The sequence below is a fragment of the Lepidochelys kempii genome, chromosome 3 (genome assembly GCF_965140265.1).
Source record: "Lepidochelys kempii isolate rLepKem1 chromosome 3, rLepKem1.hap2, whole genome shotgun sequence".
NCBI classification, from domain to species: domain Eukaryota; kingdom Metazoa; phylum Chordata; order Testudines; family Cheloniidae; genus Lepidochelys; species Lepidochelys kempii.
Window position 1 is genome coordinate 90,811,560 of NC_133258.1, and position 21,705 is coordinate 90,833,264.

General features: G+C 41.7%; 1 protein-coding gene across 5 annotated transcripts in view; it reads right to left on the reverse strand.

Annotated features, from left to right (window-relative positions):
* The window catches only part of CEP85L (centrosomal protein 85 like), a 251,223-nt gene that overhangs the window by 54,030 nt on the left and 175,488 nt on the right, over positions 1–21,705 (reverse strand). The window lies entirely within an intron of this gene.

Here is a 21,705-nt window from a genome sequence, read left to right on the forward strand (position 1 = left end):
AGCGCTGAAAGGGAGTGGGAGGAGTTGATCAGCGGGGCCACCAGCGGGCAGGAGGTGCTGGCGGGGGAACTGGCTGCCAGTGGGTGCTAAGCACCTGCACATTTTTTTCCATGAATGCTCCAGCCCTGGAGCACCCACAGAGTCGACTCCTATGGTATGGAGTCTAGCCTTCCCAAAGGCATTCTCTCCCTCCTGTCTCCAAAACAGCCAGTCTACAGATGTTCCCTTGAGTGTCTGAGTAAAAGAAAGGGAAGTTGAATGGAGGCAACTTCCTGTCTGCATATTCTGTCACAGGATGGCAGGGTCTGGCATCATCAAAAGAGTTAAGGGCTTGTCTGCATGGGGAATTATTCTGAAATAGATATTCCAGATTAACTCCTTGTGTGGGTGCTCTTATTTTGGAATAAAATAACTTGAAGTTTATCTGGAATAGCTATGCAATTTTCATTTGTACCCTACCTTAATCCGAATTAACTTCTTGGTGTAGATGAGCCCTGCTAGTTCGAATCTGGCCCCATAAGCAATAGGCATGACACAGAATTTGTGAAGATCTACACTTTGAGATCTACTGATGAAAAATGCTACGTAAGAGCTAGGTATAATGATTATTATTTAAATTGTTGGGCATATCTTCCAAAGGAGACATAAAACAAAAAGACTCTGAGCAACTGCAGTCAGAGATCTTAAAACACTTTTTACAAGGGAATGGGTATGCAGACCAGATTCCAACAAGGGCAATTTTACATAAAGTTCCTCTTGTACTTTCAACTAGCAAAACTATTCTTCAGTTTCTCTCCTAAAATATTTTGCATAATGAAATGACAATATATAAATTAAGACTGTAAATGAATATAAATGTCATATCATTGCTTGAACAAGGCAAGTTCTGGCTCTTATACTGACCAATGAGAATGAACATGTTGGCCAAATTTAGACAGCCTTATGCCCAACTCCGTGGCATTTCAGTTTGTCTGTCTGTCTGTCATGAGGTAACTTTTGAATGCCACATCCAATCTAGTCCGAAATTTCAGGGAATGTTCTAGGCACCAATGACCAGCACCCTATTGATCCCAGGAGAAATCAAAAACCTGAAAAGGGTGAAATGGGGGCACATGAATTTTCTGCCAGGTCTTTAGCACACCAAGCCTCAAGCACATCTCCAATTGTCTATAGATCAAAGAAGAGGTTGATGGCACCCATTACACTTTATAGCACAACAATACTCCCGTCTCATATTTTTATTCCTTTCCCAGAGAGAGAAAAGGTGTCTGGTAGAGGGGGGAGAGGGAATGGAGGCATACATGGAGAACTCCTGGTGGGTGAGGGATGTTGGGGGACCCCAGCATGGGGATGAAGGAGTTAAGGTTTAATGAAGGATTACATAGAGTCTCTGCCATGGGGGGCAGGGAAGATGGAAGATTCTACTATGGGAGGAAACAGGCACACAGAGCCCTCTGGCATAGCAGGGAATGGAAGGTATGGGGAAAAGCAAGGATGGAGGGGCACACAGAGATGCTACTATGGGGGAGGGATAAGGGACCCTGGTATGGGAGAGTTGCAGGGAGTCCCTGAAAAGAGATGTTGGCACAGTGAGCTTGGGGGAGAGGAATGGAGAAATGCAAGGAGCACCTGGTGTGCGCAATGAGCTAAGATTACACAAGCTACAAAGCGTGCAACTCCCTAGTCTTTAGAAAAGCACCTGGGGCGGGGGGGGGGGGGGAGGCAGAGATTAAAGTAAGTAATTTAAATCCTGCCCCTTTTATTTGAAAATCATATGGAAGCTTCCATATATTTTTCTAGCTGAATATTTCAAAACAAGTCCACTACATAAATCCACTGCAAAAATAGCTTTAAAAAATAATGTCGTAATGTACAAGCAAAAAGCAACACAAAATCTACTTCATACAATAAAACGACCATGTGCAGCGTCTGTCAGTGCCCTGTCAATGCCACTTGAAAACAAGACAGAATACACACTGGAAAGTTAAACATATAATGACTAATGATTTGCCAAACAGTTGCTATATAATGGGGGATGTGTCAATATATGTACATACAGTACCAAAGGTCTATTTACGTGACTTTCACAAACAAATTTTTTGCTATTGGAACATATCCATTCTCATAGATGTGCACAATGTTTAGAGAGCATCATAATTTTCTATGAAACCTATCAAACCTAGGTGTTTTTACTGGTCATTCCAAACTGACAAATTATTTTTCCATTTCTTGTATCCTTTTTGTTCTGTGCTATAAATACTTTAATAGGGCCCAGAATAACAAAGGTTCACTTCACTCATTTAGAGCACATGGTGTTGAATACTCTCAACAGCTTTCTAAATAGTTTGAATTGTGCCATGATAGAAACACAGGTGGTCCAATTACATTTGAGAACTTTTTGTCCTTTCAAGCCCTCAAACCATGTAATGAGAATACAGTTTGTTTTTAACAGCATATCCAGTAAAGCCAACAACACGTTCCCACTTCAAACACTGTCACCCTCCACTGCAACGAGAAAAGATGCCCGTCTGAAACACCCAGCATTCTTTTCCAACTGCCCCTAGAAAACATGACTATTTTTGCTAGCTGGCACCTCTTCCAAGCATATCTAACTCAGATTGAAAACATCTGTTCAGTTAAAACAGTATCCTTTGCACACGGACATCCAAAGCCCCACTAGCTTGTTTCTGAACAAGGACTTGGCCTTGACTTTCAGGACCTGGCAATCCTTCAAGTCACAGCTGAGACACAGCTAGTTGCTGGAAAAAAAAAAAAAATCTTTGCTGTACTGGTTTATATGCAAAATATTTATTGCTCGGACACAAATTACTGACCGATACCATCATGTTTTCTAACAGTGGGAAAAGAATTTCTCTCTAGACTCCCAAGATATTAACATTCAGATAATTTAACCAAGCAGTATTTGGGTCCAGTTTTCAATGACAATATTAAGATCTCCTCCTCAACCATGCTCATGCTTTTTGCCTCAGAAAGCACTGAGTAGCTCAGCACATAATTAGAGGGGGCCAAAATGCTGAGGGCCTATGCTGAAAAAAAAAGTTAATGATTTTTCATATAATCTTCCCTGAAAGTTGTATTTTAATAAGTTATTAAAATATATTAAGTTCTACTTTACAACCGTAAAGTTTCCAGCTGCCCACTACTGTTTCGCACAACCAGCAAGAAGCCAAAATTATATTGTTTAAGCGAATGACACTTCTGACCAGTTGCTTGCAGTCCAAACAGCTGTTTCAAAACCCCACACTTTTTATGAACTGTACATAGCCCCTCTGTAACAATGTAATTTACAGACATCATCATGTAAGGGCATGATACCCCCCTCTGCAGAGGGGCCAAGGTGATGGAACCGGTGCAGTTCTGCCACACAAGAGTAGCAGGATTTTTCTTTTTCTTCTTTTTTTATTTTTGGGAGGGGGAGGGAGGAAAGGAGGAGGTGGTGTAGGAGTTAGGAGGAGGAGCAAACCATAAACCTATGTGGCATGCACCTCAACTCCACAACAGTTCCCATATCAACCTAAAAGGGTTAGAGTGGGTGGGGGGGAGGGAAGTAAAGCTGGAAGCTCTATTCCTGCAGAGAGACACTTCTGTTCTCTCCTCCTCTGGGCAGGGTAAGATTAGGGCTTTGGTAGTGGATTTGGTTTAGCTCCGTGGCTGCTCCATAGTCTGAAGCAAAAAGCGTGCGGGGATTTCTTTAACACCATTCCGCCTGTCACCTGCCCATACCTCTTCTCAGCCATGGGAGGGATAGCACGGTGGTTTGAGCATTGGCCTGCCAAACTCAGGGTTGTGAGTTCAATCCTTGAGGGGGCCACTTAGGGACCTGGGGCAAAAAATTGGGGATAGCTCCTCCTTTGAGCAGGGAGTTGGACTAGATGACCTCCTGAGGTCCCTTCTGACCCTGATATTCTATGATCGATCCATTTACTCAGGCTAAGCGTATAGGAGTGGAATAGCTCTTTAACACAACACCACTGTAATGTAGAGAACTACTATACCTATTTTGCTGATGGGTAAAATGAAGCCCAGAGAAGTTCAGAGACTTACACCCAAAGTCACACAGAAGTCAGTGGCCGAACGAGGAGCAGAATGCAATAATCCTGACTTGCAGTGTTTGAATTCTAACCAACTACTATTTCACTGAACCTAGCGCCTTTGCTATACAAGGATAAAATGTGCCGCCACTTAGCAACATATCATTTGTTAAATTCGTAACAGGAAAGACTAGGGGTATGTCTACACTGCAATCTGAGGCGTGACTGCAGCTCAAGCAGACATACCCACATGGCTTTACCTGCACTAGCACTGCTAACATTAGCAGCGTAGATGTGGAGCTAGCAAAGCAAGTATGTACTCAGAATCCCGTGGGTGTGTACTGCCCGACTTGAACTCTGTGCCACCACTCTTCACTGCTATTTCAAACAGCACCATATCAGTGCACACTAGGGAACTTTTAGTTTATACTTGCAGGACCTATATGGGCCAGTTAACATGCAAATCACATCCCTCTAGTGTATGTTCCATGTATACCAACCCTAAGGTGTGATAAAATCTGTTAATGCCTCTGCAAATCCAGCACACTGGGTCACAGTTTGTCCTAAATTATAACCATGCAACCCTACTGATGTCAATAGTATCTAGTGGAGCTCTGCAGAGACTGCTGTTAAGTCCAGTCTTCTTTAACATCTTTATTAAGTGAAGAAGAAAAGTGAGTCATCCAAAAGATCAGAAAACAGCAACAGGAAATAATGAAATTCAGCTTGGAAAAATGCGCCCTAATACAACTTGGGAAATGCGTATACTTGATGTGAGGATGTAACCTGGAAAGCAGCTATGAGAGAGATCGTGGGTTAAAAATGGACAATAAAAATTAGACACATTTGCAATATAATGTGGCTGCAAAAAAAGGGTAATGCAGTTTTGGGCTCCATACACAAAATCATCACATTATGGAGGAGAGAAGAAGAGGATAACCTCTTTATATATAGCTCTGGTGTGAACCCATGTGGAATACTATGTTCAGTTCTGGGCCCCACATAACAGAAAGATATTGATGTACTGAAGGGAGTTTGGAGAAGGGCAACCAAAAAGATCCGGGACCCGAAGGGACTGATTTATGAGGAAGGATTAAGAGACCACATGCATAGTTTGGAGAGACGTAACAGTCTGTAAATATTTGCATGGAAAGAGGGAAATTATTTAATTGGTGCATGCACCATGCAGAACTAAGTAGTGTGATGAAATTACAGAAGCGAAAATGTAGGCTAACACCAGGAAAAACCTAATGACAGTGAGATATAATAGGTAGTGCAAAAGTCTCCCAACGAAAGTGCTGGAAATCAAGTCACTTAATTTTTTTTAAACTACGCTGGACAAAAAACTCTAGAGAAAATAGAGAATAAGCTTGTCCTAGCAGAGAGATGGTGAGGATGACTTAATAGGTCTTTTTCTTCCTAATGTCTATGATTGGGATTGCACAGGTGTAGCTGTGGGCAGAATTCACCCCACCGTGTCTACCGAAGTGTCTACTTAAGGAGCAAGCACATATACTGTAAAACATGCCCACTAATAATTACAAAAGGGTCCATATGAATGTGCACACAAGGGATTTCTGCAGAACAAAAGGCTAGAATGACAGTTGCATTAATTGGTACCCCACTTCACAGAAGTCAAAATTAGCACTGGCAATTTGGAGTCTAAAGTTGGCAAAAAACTATACAAGTTTCATTTCCCAGTTTTAAGTGTTACATTGTTTTGAGCATTAATCTCATATGACTGTACATAACAGATTCTAAAGTGATATAGTTTAGAAAGTAGTACATAAAATACTGTTTAAAGTATTTTTCCTCCCTCTTGTCCTGTCTTTGTAGTTGTTGTTTAGATTTAATAGTGATAAATAGTTGTTTTGCTTTGATAGGTTGGTCAAATTTGCCTCTACTCTATTACATGGACCTATATTCTTGAATTCCATTGTATAATTGTTTAACATTATTCAATAAAAATATTTATTAAAAAGAAAAATGCTACTTAGGTCAGCTTGTGACTAACAATGCTACTATTGCTGTTTTTGTGAGCAACTCAATTACTAATAGAATAAGGCTTTGAATAGAAAAAAATATGAAAAGGTAACAATGTACACAGCACTATATTGCATTGTTACATTTCTTCCAAAACATTCAGTGAAATTTTCTTAGTACTAATGTTTTACCTAGACATGAACTGGAATGGTATATTAAGCATAAGACATGATTCACACTGATTTATTTCAGAATATAAAAGTGAAACAAAAGAACCAGGAGAGAGAAAATATAAAAATATATTGTATGAAGTAACAGGACAGAAACATACAAACTATTTTGTTTTCATTAAGGTGAAATTAACTTTCACTTGCTTAGCCATACTTTATTTTCAGGACAACAGTGGAAGAAGAGGAGACAAAATAATTAGAGGCTTAACAGACATGTTCACCAGTAGGACTTTGAACTTTTTAAATTTTTAGATACATGAGCCAAATGAGGGGGAATACAGAGGGAAATATCAACTTATCAATCAAGTCATCTGTAAGGGCTCAGGATCTCTGAAGGTTAGTTGTATTGCACTAAATGCACCAATTAAAGAGTGCAAGAAAGAGCTCAAAATGGGCATTTGCTTTAAGCAAGTGTAAAGGGTTGTTGTCGCCATGTACAACGATGGAGTGAGCTGTAGCTCACGAAAGCTTATGCTCAAATAAATTTGTTAATCTCTAAGGTGCCACAAGTCCTCCTTTTCTTTTTGCATGTACACCTTGTACACGGTAGGTTGCTACTAGCAGTCCTGGCTTCTATACCAGATATGGACTGTCTACAGAGCTTCCTTCCGAGAGAGAGAGAGAGACAGAGAGAGACACAGAGACAGAGACCGACCAGATGTAAACCCTATAAGACTCTTTAATGCACTGCCAGGAATAGCTACTGTGAGCTTTAAGGAGGTATGTGACACACAGCATCACCTAATGTTTGATCTGTACAATACAATTTAGCACTCCATTACAGTTGCAATGTATGCAATCTTAGCCCTGGTCTACACTAGGACTTTAGGTTGAATTTAGCAGCATTAAATCGATGTAAACCTGCACCTGTCCACACAATGAAGCTCTTTATTTCGACTTAAAGGGCTCTTACTCCACCCCTGACAAGTGGATTAGTGCTTAAATCGGCCTTGCCGGGTCGAATTTGGGGTACTGTGGACACAATTCGACGGTATTGGCCTCCGGGACCTATCCCAGAGTGCTCCATTGTGACTGCTCTGGACAGTATTCTCAACTCAGATGCACGATTGTTTGCCGTTGCTCTGACGCAGGGAGGGGCGACTGAGGACACGATTTACAGGGTTGGCTTACAGGGAGCTAAAATCAACAAGGGGGTGGAGTATTTCAGGCAGGACTTCACGGAGGGTTCCAATAAGAAATGGTGCACCTAACTTATTGTTCTTATTGGAACAAGGAAGTTAGTCTGGCCTCTGAATGATACATGGCTAGATTTACCTCGCTGCACCTTCTCTGTGAGTGACTGCAGTGTGACCTAAAGGAATGAGTCCCCTAGACGGGGGGCAGGGGTTTGCAAATGAGTATAAAACAAATCTGGTCTATTTCTTTTTTTGATACACTCCATCTATCTTTTACATCTTTGGCTGGCAGCAGACAGTGCAGAAGGACTGCATGCCATCCACATCTCATGGCTGCTCGGCAGAAGATGATGCAATAGGACTGCTAGCAATCCGTATCACCTGCCTGTTCACCATAAGATGGTTCAATAGGACTGACTGCAGGACTAAAGAGAATGACTTGATCAAGTCACTCCAAATTTAGTCCCTGCGCTCATGTCTGCCCAGGCGCTCCTGATCGACCTCACACAGGCGACCAGGAGCACCTCGGACACGACGAGGACGGCTACCAGTCCTATTGCACCGTCTGCTGCCACAAGGCAATGGGTTGCTGCTGCTGTGTAGCAATGCAGTACCGCGTCTGCCGGCACCCAGGAGACATAGGGTGACAGTGAGCTGAGCGGGCTCCATGTTTGCCATGATCTGGCATCTGCACAGGTAACTCAGGAAAAAAGGCGCGAAACGATTGTCTGCCCTTGCTTTCACGGAGGGAGGGAGGGAATGGGGGCCTGACGATATGTACCCAGAACCACCCGCGACAATGATTTAGCCCCATCAGGCATTGGGATCTCAACCCAGAATTCCAATGGGCAGCGGAGACCGCGGGAACTGTGGGATAGCTGCCTACAGTGCAACCCTCCGGAAGTCGACTCTAGCCTCGGTACTGTGGAAGCACTCCGCCGAGTTAATGCACTTAATGCACTTAGAGCATTTTCTGTGGGGATACACACACTCAAATATATAAAACCGATTTCTAAAAAACTGACTTCTATAAATTTGACTTAATTTCATAGTGTAGACATACCCTTAGGGTCTGACACTGCTGGCACCTATTACTGGATATAGTACTCTCTACCACGAACAGCTCCATGACTACGTGAGGCCAATGAACCCATTTATGTTATGGAGGGAGTGATCCTGAGACCCTGCATCCAGTAGCAGCAGGACTGAGCCCCACCTGCATGCATTTGCATGTGGCAAATGACACTGCGGTAGGCTCCTCCGAATCTACAAGTGCCTAGAGCCAACGGGCTGCGGAGCAGGGAGCTAGGCCCAGCTCCACAGGACAGAAGCAGCTGCACAGGGGAAGTGAGGGGCAGATTCAGTCCCCTACCACACCCTCCCCCCTCCCCCCCCCGAATATTTTCACTGCCATTCACATCTTAATGTGCCCTTCACAGAGGCATAAAAGGCACCATGTATGGAGGTCACTATTAGCGACAGACACCCCACACGATAAGCAGTGCCTCAAGCCTAGTGAGTGCTTCCTACCACCGGTGCCTACCATCGAAACCAACTATTAAAACAAACTTGAAAGTATAAAATAAGAATTAAAACACACTTAAGTGTGAACTGCTAACTAACTGTTGACAGGTTAGCTTTCTCCTTAATTAGCTACCTACACAGAAGAAAATCCATGAGGTAATCCTCACAGTGGGCTCTGACACAGGCAATGAGCAGTGAGAAGGAAGTCAGAGGGTCAGGAAGGCACTGACCTAATATAGCCTCCGGAGGGGCCATAAGGAGGTGCAGGATACATGTGTCTCCTCGACAAATACTGCTGCAAAAAATTCTCCGGCTCTAGCATTTTGGAATAGATGCATGCAACTACGTGAAGAACTGCTCAGGAGGGAAATACAGCTAGGCCTCGCTGTGTTGAATTAGGCAATCCCCCAACAAATCGAGTAAACCTACCCGGTGAAGAGGACCTGTGCAAGGCCCTATGAGCTATCTGAACTCTAAGCACAGCTGGGTGCATAGGGAGCCCCTGCACAGAAATGAGTTCTCCCTATAACAGCATCTTCCTCAAAAGTGTCTGGATAGCCACAAGTAGGGGTCAGCTCCCGATTGTAAGAATCGGTGAACACTAAACTGCAAACGGATCCTAACTTTCACTGCACAAAAGCTATCCCTTTGGCTAGTTTCTACTAGAAAATGGACTGAAGGGCATCTTTGGCATGTCTGGTTTAGAATTGGGTGCTGGAAGTTTTGGCTTACGTGTGATTGTTTTGACCAAGGTTTCAGAAAAACCCGTCATACCACCCATTTGCAAATAATTATCTTGGCATATTGATCCCATATTCCTTACCAGGCCGGATGAGTGATAGCTGAATATTTCTGATGTCCCAGAAACATTTAAAATAAAAGTGTTTACATAAAAATGATATCCAGAGACCACTCAAAGTATTTTTGATTTTTCAAAATATTCTTATTATTGAGTTTTTGTATCACTACAGACCCTGCTTGTCAGCAGGCAGGATTGACCGTAGGACTTCTGCATGAGCTAAAAGCCACATGACTCTTAACCAAGAATATAGCAGATTCATCAATCTCTAGCTGGGCTAGGTGCCACTAGAAGGGAACTGACTGTAACACCAAGCAGGCATGGGTTACAACAGCACATAGTGGTCCCCACCCCACTGTGCTAGACACTATGCAAAGATAATGAGGATGGTCTCTGCTGCCCCATACAGTGTATAATCCAAGTAATTTTTATTTTGCTCAGAATCTATCCATCCACTAATCTACATATCTGTGTGTTTACGCTGCACACATCACGATGGTACTGAGTTCAGTATGAATACCTAGATAAAAAGGTATCACTTGGAGCTATGGATACCCACGTGGGTGGTGAGAACATTAGTTTTCCTCTCATGGCATGTTCTATTGTAAGAATGGCACCAGTGGTGTTCTTACCAATAACAAGATCTCTAAAAAAAGCCTAACCAACAAGTGAAAAGAATATTAACTCTGACAATACAGTTTTGCAAGGTACATAACAGATACACACTGTCACGGGTAACTCTGTCATGGCACAAGAATGTTGTCTCATTTGTGGCATGGTGTCAGGCACTCCGTTATGCTCCACAACTTTCTCATCTATGCCACTTCTGAGCCAGCAGCCCACTCTTACATCGCGAAAGAGGAATTCCCGGAGTTGTGGACTTGATTATATACCTCCTTCTGCATATTGACCTCCTAACAATAAAACCATGACACACAAACGCAACAGAGATGTCATTCCTTTAAAGTCTGAGCCAACACCAATATTAATTTGTTCAGATACCCCTTCCATTTATATTCTGGCAAATGTTATGAGCACAACACACTTCTAGGTGCCACTTAATAGGATGTGAAGACCAATAGTGCCTGGAATTTTCCATAGATAACAAGTGAGTCTTTCCTAAGTATAGAAGCACTTGTTTTATTAAGTGATCATATTATCTTCCCATTACATTTAAATTCAAACATTTTTTACTGAAACACTCTGGAGACAAAAGGGGCTTTACTGGGTGAACGGCTGTGATTTTTTTTCTTTATTCTCTGAAGCTGTGTATGATACAAGTTGCTAAAATGATTTCTTCAATCCACTCTTCTGAGCTAGAAAGCAGCATAACCACAAAAAATGTAAATATAGTTATTCATTGTGAAAAGCAAGCACAAACATTAAGACCAAAAAATCATGCACTCAAAAAGGTCAGGAAAGAGATATAGCTGATTTACCATAAGTAGTTCTGAATATTAGAGTAGCACATAAAGACCCCAATAAGGGATCAGGGCCCCATTGTTTTAGGCATTGTACATACAAAATATAAAGACAATCTCTGCCCCAAAGATTTTCCAGTCTATACCTATGATAGAGACAATAGATGGCTAAAACAAGTGAATGAGTGGGAGCATAAGATAAAACCATGAAACCATTATGATTAGCATAATAAACAACAGTCCTGGTAAAAGAACTGCCAAAAATTCCCAGTGCCTGTAAATTCATTTATCAGGTGTCATCTCCTAAACACAGCCATCTTTAAACAAGATCTGAACAGAACTATATCCAGTTAGGGGATAAGTATGTGCGGTCAATATCTCCATATCCCTTATTTATCTAGCGCATATAATAATTAGTCACTACTTATCTCTACAGTTGACCCTGCTGCCAGGGTTGGGCAGAGGTATTACCATATAGGGGAACAATCTGGACCTCAGACTACCAGCCAAACAGTTTAGTATCCTAGGAACATCGTTAAACTACAAGTTCCACGGGGCAGGGACTGTATTTCATTTCTGTACAGTGCCATGTATAGCCTACAGCACTACACAAATAGCAATTATTCAAGAATTTCCCCTAGAAATTAGGCCAGAATTTCTAGACTATTTTATACCCACCTTGGGCTTGATTTTTCTGAGTTGCTGAGCATCCACCTCTCCCATTAACATCAACTGGAGTTTTGGGTGCTCAGCACTTCTAAAAAAATCGAGGCTAAGATGTCTCAAAATCAGAGGACACTTGAAAATTCTGGTCTGAATCTTTCACAGGTTCATAATGGACTAAAAATTGCAACCAATCTGGCCTCTGACAGAAAATCCATACAACTAGGACTCTGACAAGTGTGGAATAGAGTTAAGCAGATTGTATGTGGAATAAGTGAAAGTTTCTAACTGTTTGGCTTCACTTCAGATAGCAAACCTCTTCCACTTGACATTATGAGGGGTACTTGAGACACACTTGTCTAACAAAACTAGCAGTTCGATATGTAGGTCCATCTGAGGGCAATCCTGTCTGTCTGTGAAAGTGTTTTCCTTCCTTGCAAGAGACATCAGAGGCAGGAAGGTCTAGTTGGATAATACCAAAATTCAGGCCTTGAAGGCTTCTTAAGGCAAGGAGAAAGATTCTAATAATTTCCACTTCCTAATGCACGATACCTACTACCCATTATATAGTGCTCTTCACCTGTGGATCTCAAAGAACTTTAGACAAGAGCTAGGCATATTATCCCCATTTTACAGATCAGGACACTAAGGCACAAAAAAGTGAAGCAACTTGCTCAAAGTCACACAGCAGACTTGGAGCAGAGATGGGAATCGAACTCAGGTCTCCTGAATCCCAGTCCAGTGTCCTACCCACTGGAATACACATCCTCTTGATCACTATCTGGACCAATTTCCTTATTTATGTAATGTTATTCATTGGAAAGGAAGCAATACTTGGCACAGACAGGTCAGTTCCCCAAGTGCAAACCCTTCTGTATGTCTTTGGCAGTCAAGTAAGGATGGTTTAAGACGAAGGAATGAATTAAAACTATTTTTTTAAAAAGACACTACAGAGGTTATAAAGGGTTTTTGTTTTTTAAATACATTTATTTTATACAATTGTAATATGCGCGTACTTGAAACCTCAGGATGCGTGGAGGATGTTTTATACCAGGGAACAACATGCTGCTTAGGAAAATTATTGCAGCCAACAGGCAAAATATTTTTAACACAGTCCTTTGTGATACCTGTCTTACTTTGCAAAAAGAAAAGGAGTACCAGCAGGAGAGTGAGTTTGTGTGTGTATGGGGGTGGGGGGATGTGAGAAAACCTGGATTTGTGCTGGAAATGGCCCACCTTAATTATGCACATTGTAGGGAGAATGGTCACTTTGGATGAGCTATTACCAGCAGGATAGTGAGTTTGTGTGTGGGGTTTTTGGGAGGGTTGGGGAGGGGGTGAGAGAACCTGGATTTGTGCAGGAAATGGCCCAACTTTATTATCATGCACATTGTGTAAAGAGTTGTCACTTTGGATGGGCTATCACCAGCAGGACAGTGAATTTGTGGGGGGGGGGGGGGTGGAGGGTGAGAAAACCTGGATTTGTGCTGGAAATGGCCCACCTGATGATCACTTTAGATAAGCTATTACCAGCAGGACAGTGGGGTGGGAGGAGGTATTTTTTCATATTCTCTGTGTATAAATAAAGTCTGCTGCAGTTTCCACGGCATGCATCCGATGAAGTGAGCTGTAGCTCACGAAAGCTCATGCTCAAATAAATTGGTTAGTCTCTAACGTGCCACAAGTACTCCTTTTCTTTTTGCGAATACAGACTAACACGGCTGTTACTCTGAAACCTGTCTTACTTTGCTACACTCTTCCCACTAAGAAAGGTGAGAAGATATCTAAGCAAGATCACTAAATTCTTAACGTGCGGAGAGGAACAGCTGGGAGCCAGGTAGATTTATATGGAAATTTGGAGATCCAAATAATCTGTATAAAATTCTCTGGATCCTTCTGCCTCTTGAGTATTTCTATTGATTGATAAACCATGAAGGGATACCACACAAATTCCCCAGTGACAGAACTAAGCACAAGCACAAATATCAGCTGTGAAGGAAGTATGCTCAACTGGTCACTTTGGAACTTTTAGTAATCTGGATATGAATGCTCTATAAGCACGCCTGCATCCAACAGGTTTGAAACCCATCATCAGTCTCCTGAATTTAGGATTTTTTTTTAAAAAAAAGAAGAGATTGCCACATACTGAAACACATGCACAAACATATTCATGTACTTAATATACCATTCTTGGGAGAATTCTGTGCCAAAAAAATAAAAATTCTGTATACAATATTTTAAAATTCTGCAAATTTTATTTGTCAATACACAAATGTGGAGGCTCCAGCACAGCAGTGGGGAGCAAAGGCCACTGGCTGCACGGAGGTGGGCAGCTCTCCCGCCCCAGGACAGACTTGGTGGTAAGGCTGCACCCAACCCTGACACTGCGCAAAGGCTGGACCTGCCCCAGAAACACGGTGCCCTTCCCCTCCATGCCACAGGCACCAAGATAGCAAGTGAGAGGGACAGATTCTTGCATGCATGCCCAGCCCTGGCCCCGAATCCAGGTGTGAGGCAGGCAGGCTCAGCCTGACAGGATCCTAGTGTGCAGGGGCTTAGTGTGGGGGGATCCAGATATGGGGCAAGAGGGTTCTGTGTGGGGCAATCTGCGGGCAGGCAGCTTGGGGGCGGGGGTGGATATACAAAGGCTCATTGAGGGGTTACAGGTTCATGGGGAAAGGGATTCTGCAGGGGGGTCCAGGTGAAGGTGGTTGGGGCTCAGCAAGGGTGTGTTAGTTAGGGGACCCAGTGGTGGGATCTGGGTGCTGGGAGAGTGGGTCTCGATGGAGTATGGGGTCTGAATGCAGCTGGTTGGAGCTCAGTGGGTTGGAGATCTGGAGGGCTCATCGGGGTGGTCCAGGTGCAGGGGGGATGGGGCTTGTCAGGGTGTGGGTTGGAGTGTGGGGAGCTCAGTGGGGGGCAGTCTGGGTTAAGGTGTGGGTGTCCAGATTCAGGGAGGTGGGGCTTGGGTGCAAGAGGGCTCCAGATGCAGGGGGGTGAGGCTTGGGTACAGGAGGGCTCCAGATGCAGGGGGGTGAAGCTTGGCAGGGTGGGGTTTCATGTGCAGGGGGTTCAGGCTGCAAGAGGGTGGGGATGAGGTTTGGCAGGGAAGTCTCTGTTTCGGGAATCCAAGTATGGCGAGCAGCTCCCCGTACAATGACACCCACCCCCCTGCAACTGAGGAGCAATGGGGGCAGGAGGTGGGGGTGCGGAGCTTTCTGTAGCCAGGGGAGGTTTTTGGTCTGACCTGGGTCCAGCTGCTCCTTGCTGGGGAAGAGGAAGTCCCATCCTCCCCTGCCCCCAGCCCAGCCAGGACTAGCAACTGAGCCCAGCACAGGTTAGGAGCCACCAGCCAGTGTGTTGACAGCCCAGCTCCCTCTCCCTCCACAGTGATTTCCCTCTCCACCAGCTGTTCTGAGTGCGCAGAACAAAAAACCTGGCTGCTGGGGAGGGGGTGAGACCGCCCTTGCCGCTTCCCTTTGTTTCCCTGTCAGAAAGTCATTTTTCTCCAGGGAAGCAAAGAAATCTGCAGGGGACATCAGTTCTGCATGTGCGCAGTGGTGCAGAATTCCCCCAGGGGTAATATACTGGCTACCACTGTAAACTAACTGCCACAAATCAAGCCAGTCAGCATTTGAATGAACTCTGTGAAACTTGTAATCCACACACACACACACACACACATTATTATTTATTTGTATTACAATAGCATGTAGAGGCCCTTAATAACAGCTGCTGCAATGAAGTTTTATTATTTCCAAGAATATAGTATAGTTAGCACATTTTACTAATATACTACGATTTATCATTAGAAAGCTAAAAGTAACTAATTTCTCTGAAAAATTCTACAATTTCCAATCTACAGTGAGGATAAGGATATTCTCCTGTAAATAAAACAACCAAAGAAGGTGGCTTGTATAGTGCTGCAGATACTCAAGTTTCGGGCAGAAGAGCTAGCATGGTCCAGAAGCTATAGACTTTTTTCAAGATTAAGAAAATCACAGCTTTTAATTATTTTTTTCCAATTTGTCATTTAATAGGAGCAATCAAAGCAGAGGATAGCAGCTTTTCAAATACCCAAGTGATATGAAGGAATGCAAATCACATATCTGTTCCACTATTTCTCTCAAATGATTCAACAGAAAAGCCTCAATAATGGAGAGCCAAAGAATTTCGGTGATAACCTAAATAATTATAAAAGAAAAAGAAAACTCCCCTTCATTTCAATAGTACAAGGATTCGCTAGACTCTATACAGCATACTTTCCTAGTTCGCTGAGTGATAGGAAGCAGTATACATGTAATAAAACAAACAGTACTATCAGGCTTCCATTGGAATCTGTTCTTACTGCTTAGAGATTGATCCAAACTAGAGTCCCAGATTAAAGTTCACAGTTTGACACTTTCTATAATGGTGGATCCAAATACTCCAAAGTTTTGAACACTTTGGCTCAGAGACAAATTTCAACCCCTCAAACTCACAAGTATTCGGGGGTAGGAGGAGCTGGGCTTTCCCCCCCCCCCCCCCCCCCCCCGTTAGGTGTTACCAGAACACTTCACAGGAAGCAGCTATATTTCAAATAGAGTCTTTAGTATTTTTTCTTGCCCATGTACATGTGAAATGAATCGCAAGAAGTCAACAATTATTATTTAGCTGGAGAAATTCTGTATAAAAAGTGAAACTGTAAAAACTAACCAAATATTTTATTTATAACTATTTGTGAAACAAAAAGAGAAATGGCTAATGGCTGGTAATCCACCAAGAGCTTTTCACTCATCTTGGTATCACCACCCCATACTAAAGCGAGATGAAGATAGTGGGGGAGGAAGAGAGAGGGGAGTAAATGACAATTTCTTCAACTTGGAAAAAGTGTTAAAATTTCCGAGTTCAATATTTCACATATGCACCTGGTAAAGCAGGGGTGACTAAACAAGTAACCCGCAAGCCAAATACAGCCATTTCCGTCTGAGGAGTAAATCCATGGAAGCTAAAAGACCTCTTTATGCCACCTCCATCTTAATCTGATGGAAGTGCCCCTTGGAGCCAGATGGAGCATTGCATGAGGGCACCCATGCCCTCCATGAGTACTACTGCATATTAGGATGAAACTAGCTACTACAGTATTCTCTGTGATATGACTCTCAAGCTCCTGAGTATTGCTAATGTGTTGGAAAAGTTTGAGCACCCCCCTGTTAAAGACAATCTACTACTGAAGATATGTAACAGCTGAAGTCCAAAACACAATCTCTGGCCTCCATTCTATAATTGCTGTTAAAGTGGAGATAATCCAGTGCCACCACACTTGGCAAATGAAACATGGCCTTCAAGTCTTATCTCTCCTTCATATGCCTTTGTCCCTATGTTCATCCATCACTCATACCATGTCAAACAACACAACTAATCTCTGTGCTTCCTGGAACAGTTTATCTGAAAGACACTCAACACGGTTTCTTTGTTACAAGTATCTCAGCACATCACTTCATGCAAATAAACTAAGCTAATCAACTGAGAGGCCTAAAACTTCAAAATTACAATGCGTTTGAAGATTTTGTAATTATTAAAAAAAACCAAGCACTGGGTTAACCAAAAGCACTGAAGCAATTCTCTTTTTTCCTTTTTCTCTGCTGTATCATGTTGCTTTCTGGCAGCGAGGCAGGTGTAATGGTTCTCTTAATTTACAAGTTAAATAAACTGACCATGACTTAAATAGTCAAAAAATGTGTTGATACAAAAGGAACCAAATGTTTTACAGAATACAGATTTTTATGGTGCTAACATTTATTGTAAAAATAAGGTATTACCTGGGTACAATGTGTATCAAATATGTACTGTCTAAGGAAAATTAATAGTATGTTTTGGAGGTCTGGGAAACCACTATGAATATATACCACGAGACCCAGCCAAAAATCTTCTTTGATCCTCTTCCCCTATCCTACCAATTGGTCAAAGTATCAAAGAACATAACAGGTGCCATTATACTTGTTAACACTGTAGTCTACTGCAGTTGTTAAAAGTTCATGCCCATAAGACTGAAGGTAATGTAAATATTAAAGCTGACCTTTTCAGAAACGGTCTTCTGTTAGTAACAAAGCTGATAATCAATACTGTTAGAGCCTTTAGCATTCCAAGAGAAAAAAAGTCCCAGAGAGATGTGTGATGCTGCAGCTCCGATGATGAGAGACTTTTCTATTCAGTTATATTCCATAAGATTTTAAACCCATATGCTTATGTATACTTAAGAAAACAGGTACAAAGCCAAAGACTTATCATTTTACCTTGCTATTATCGATGACAGAGTAACATCTAAAAATAAAAATGAAGCCAGCACTTTAATGACATTCCAATTTTATGAAATTAAGAACTTTCATCCTTTTTACCAGAGGACAATAAATGTGATGCTAAGATGACAGGCCTTGATCTTCAGGGCACAGGTGTGAGGAAGGAAGGACTCCTCCACAACACTCCATACAATTCCCTGTAAGCCAAACCTATGAAGCAGGAAAGGTGACTCTCTTAGAGAGGACTCCCTGTGACTGTTCTGTCTCCTTTAACTTGGAGACAGCATGTTGTAACAATAGTCTGAAAGCAGCACGAGGTAGGGGAACAAGGAAGAGATAGGGTAAAAAAAGAATATCCCGGAGTGATGTGGTAAAGGGCAATGGAAGAAAATTCAGAATACTGCTGATTATCTTCAAAGCAAATGACTAATTAAATTATCCTGCAGGCTATGGAGTACAACCTATTTATATAGCTTTTGTGATTAAAAACAAACAAAACATTAAAATCAGACTCTGTAGGATTATATGTTAACATCATAACTTTGATCTTATTTGTTATTCCTGAAGCGTGAACTCTGATTATGTTGCTAGAGCATGTTTCACTAAATGCTTCACTAATACATTAAGTTAAACGAAACCAAACGAACCCTGAACCCCACTCCTCTCCACCCCACAACTCCCCCTCCCCCCCCCCCAGTTAAAGGGAGTAGAATCTGACATGAGACCCACTGAAGTCAGGACTGTATTCTTAAACCTCACCACCAAAATCAAGCAAAAAAATTCATAGACAGGAAACTGTCTTAAAGTGCAATTCTGTTGTTAAACTACTAAGTAAAGTGACACCTGCTTACCACATCTGCTTTTGGGCCAGATCTTCAGCTGGTGTAAATCTGTATACGGACATTGGCTTTAATGGGACTAGGCGGATTTACAGCAGTTGAAGAATTAGCTCTTTCTATGCTTTCAGAATCCTATCTGCCATGTTCAGTAACAAAAAAAGTTTTCATCACTGTTTGCACTACAGGACTAACCGAAGTAAAAAAACACCAGATATCAACAGAAGTGTTTCCTAAATTACCATCAGTGACACCTGTGCAAACACACAAACAACAGTGAGGTTATCACCAAGAACAGCATTTGTTTTGTCGATCATGTGTTACACTGGTGACAAGACACAAAAACAAAGGAACTCAGACTCAGTTCTCAAGGTGAGTTTGCATCACTGACAGTTAGGAAAAAAACAAACAAAAATTATTTATTATTTTTAAACTGAACACGTTATACTGAAATCCTGGAGAGATCTGGACTCTCAATTATGCCCTTTTTACAGAGGCAAAGATACATTTTTGTCTAATAATATTTGGTAAATTTAAAAAGTGGCACAACTGTGTGAAGGCCTCAGCATTGGCATTCAGTTTTAGTGCTGAATTTCTCTGATTACTTTAAAACCACAAAACCAGACTATCCTTGTGTTATATAATATATTTTAGTTCACTTCTATCCATCACCATAGATTATAGAAAACAAACACCAACATCTCAGAGTTTTTACCAAGATAGTACAGGTGACTGACGTCTGTATCTGGAATTTTAAAAACACAAACACACACACAAGAGACAAAATAACCTCAAGGAAATTTTTATTATTAGTTAAATAAGGAGCTGCTACACCAAGTGTAAAATGCCTCTGCTCTTTGGATATTATCCCATAGAGCAACCGGATCGCTAAATACAAGAGCACAAACATGCTCTGGGGGTGGATTTCTAATCCCCCTGGAGAGAGTCCAGCTCTTCTCCATTTAAGGTCAGGCAAGCAGCAGCTGCACATTTTTGTTCCTGAGAAGAAAACGAAGCCACGCCAAAGCCTCCAACACATATTCCTTTTTTAAACCTTTGCTTTTCTCATGTCCCAAATTAGTTCATTTGTGGCTGAGCACCTTGTAATACAGACACAGAAGAGTTAAATCAGAAGAATGCAGTATGCATTTAAGTACAACTGGTGGCCTTACTGCACTAGTAGGTCAGCAGGAAGCACCTCAGATATTTTCAGAAGACTACACAGATAACTGAGCCCCTTCTTCCAGGTTTCATGTGACAGAAAAGGAAATTTCAGACTGAAATTTAACAAAGTTCTACAGCGACAACTTGTCTAATCTAAAACCAATCGATCTACAATCGGTATGATCGACACAAGATTCACAGTGGATATACTCATAGCATTCACTTAGTCAAACTGTACTACGTATTCAGATATTTTAAATGGTTCTGGACTAGAGAGTCCTAAAATGGTTTTAGAAATACACAGAGGAGATTCATTAAATTCCTTTGAAGGCACCTTTTAATTGTTTGTACTACTCTCTCATTTATTTCCTGGTCATAAATTAAACACAAAAAAAGCATCAAATTTTAATAAAACAGATGAAACTACTAGATTGAAGACAACTTTTTTCTTCCCAATAACATGTCACAACACCATATACGAAAAAAAAACAATCCTTATGAAGCATACACAGACACACCCCTAAAGTGGCAGTAACAGACCAATGCAGCAAAATCAACAAAGACAAGTTAAAAGTCTGGGAATGAATAAGTGCAAAACACCACTTTTGCTATGCCCATCTGTACAAGGGATGGATTTAAATTATAGTTAATGTTATGCTGGGTGTTGTAGTCAAACACTAATCATTTTAACAGTGGACATTTCACTTTAAAGTCAGAATTGAAGCAGCTAAGTTAAAGAAAGTACTTTTGCTAAAAGTGGTTCATTTTGCCTCAAGTAAAAGAGCAGCGCCATAATGTACCCATCAGTGGTAAATGAACTTTTTGCAGGACTGCATCCTGTGATAAATATAGGATGCTTTCCTTTATAAAGGGCAAATACATTTCTCCTGAGATGTCAGAGATCCAGAATACTAACATTGCCACTACAAGTGAATTATGAGGCCTTAAGCACAAGTAAAAAACCACCACCATTCACTGAGGAGACATTCAATTAACTTTCAACTGAAATATGTAACCTTAAATTTTCTGTTCCTGATACTAAAGGGCAATAGAAAAACTGCCCAATTTACTATATTAGGATAAAAGCTTCAAGCTCTGGTTGTGTTAAAGTTATTGTAACAGTTTTACAGGATCTGACTTCACTTAACTAAGGGTAAAGTCAAGAGAAGCTCATCAAAACAGTGCAAAAAAAGTAATGCAAACACTATATTTTTAAAAAAATGCGGCAAGACAGAATCCTTCTCTCAGCACATTATTGTGTGTCTGGTTTGTGTTCTATTTAAGCTGCATGGTTTATAGAGCAGGGAGCATATCTTCCTCTGTTTACTATATTTCCAAATCCGCTCTGTGCTTTCTTATAAAAAATGATCATATCTGACCACAATATAATTTGGTTTGAGGTAAAGGGCAAGAGAAGTAACTATTTTAAGCATATGCAGAGAGCTAAAAGCATCTCAGTTTATCTGGGGCAAAATCCTGCCCCACATCAAGTCTGTGGGTGTGGAGATCTTGAAATGAAGCACAAACTGCATCAGTTCCTCTGGGGTGGGGAAGGAAAGTTTTGGAGAACACAATAGGGATACTCATACTGTGACGTAAAGAGGATAGCAATCAGTTGC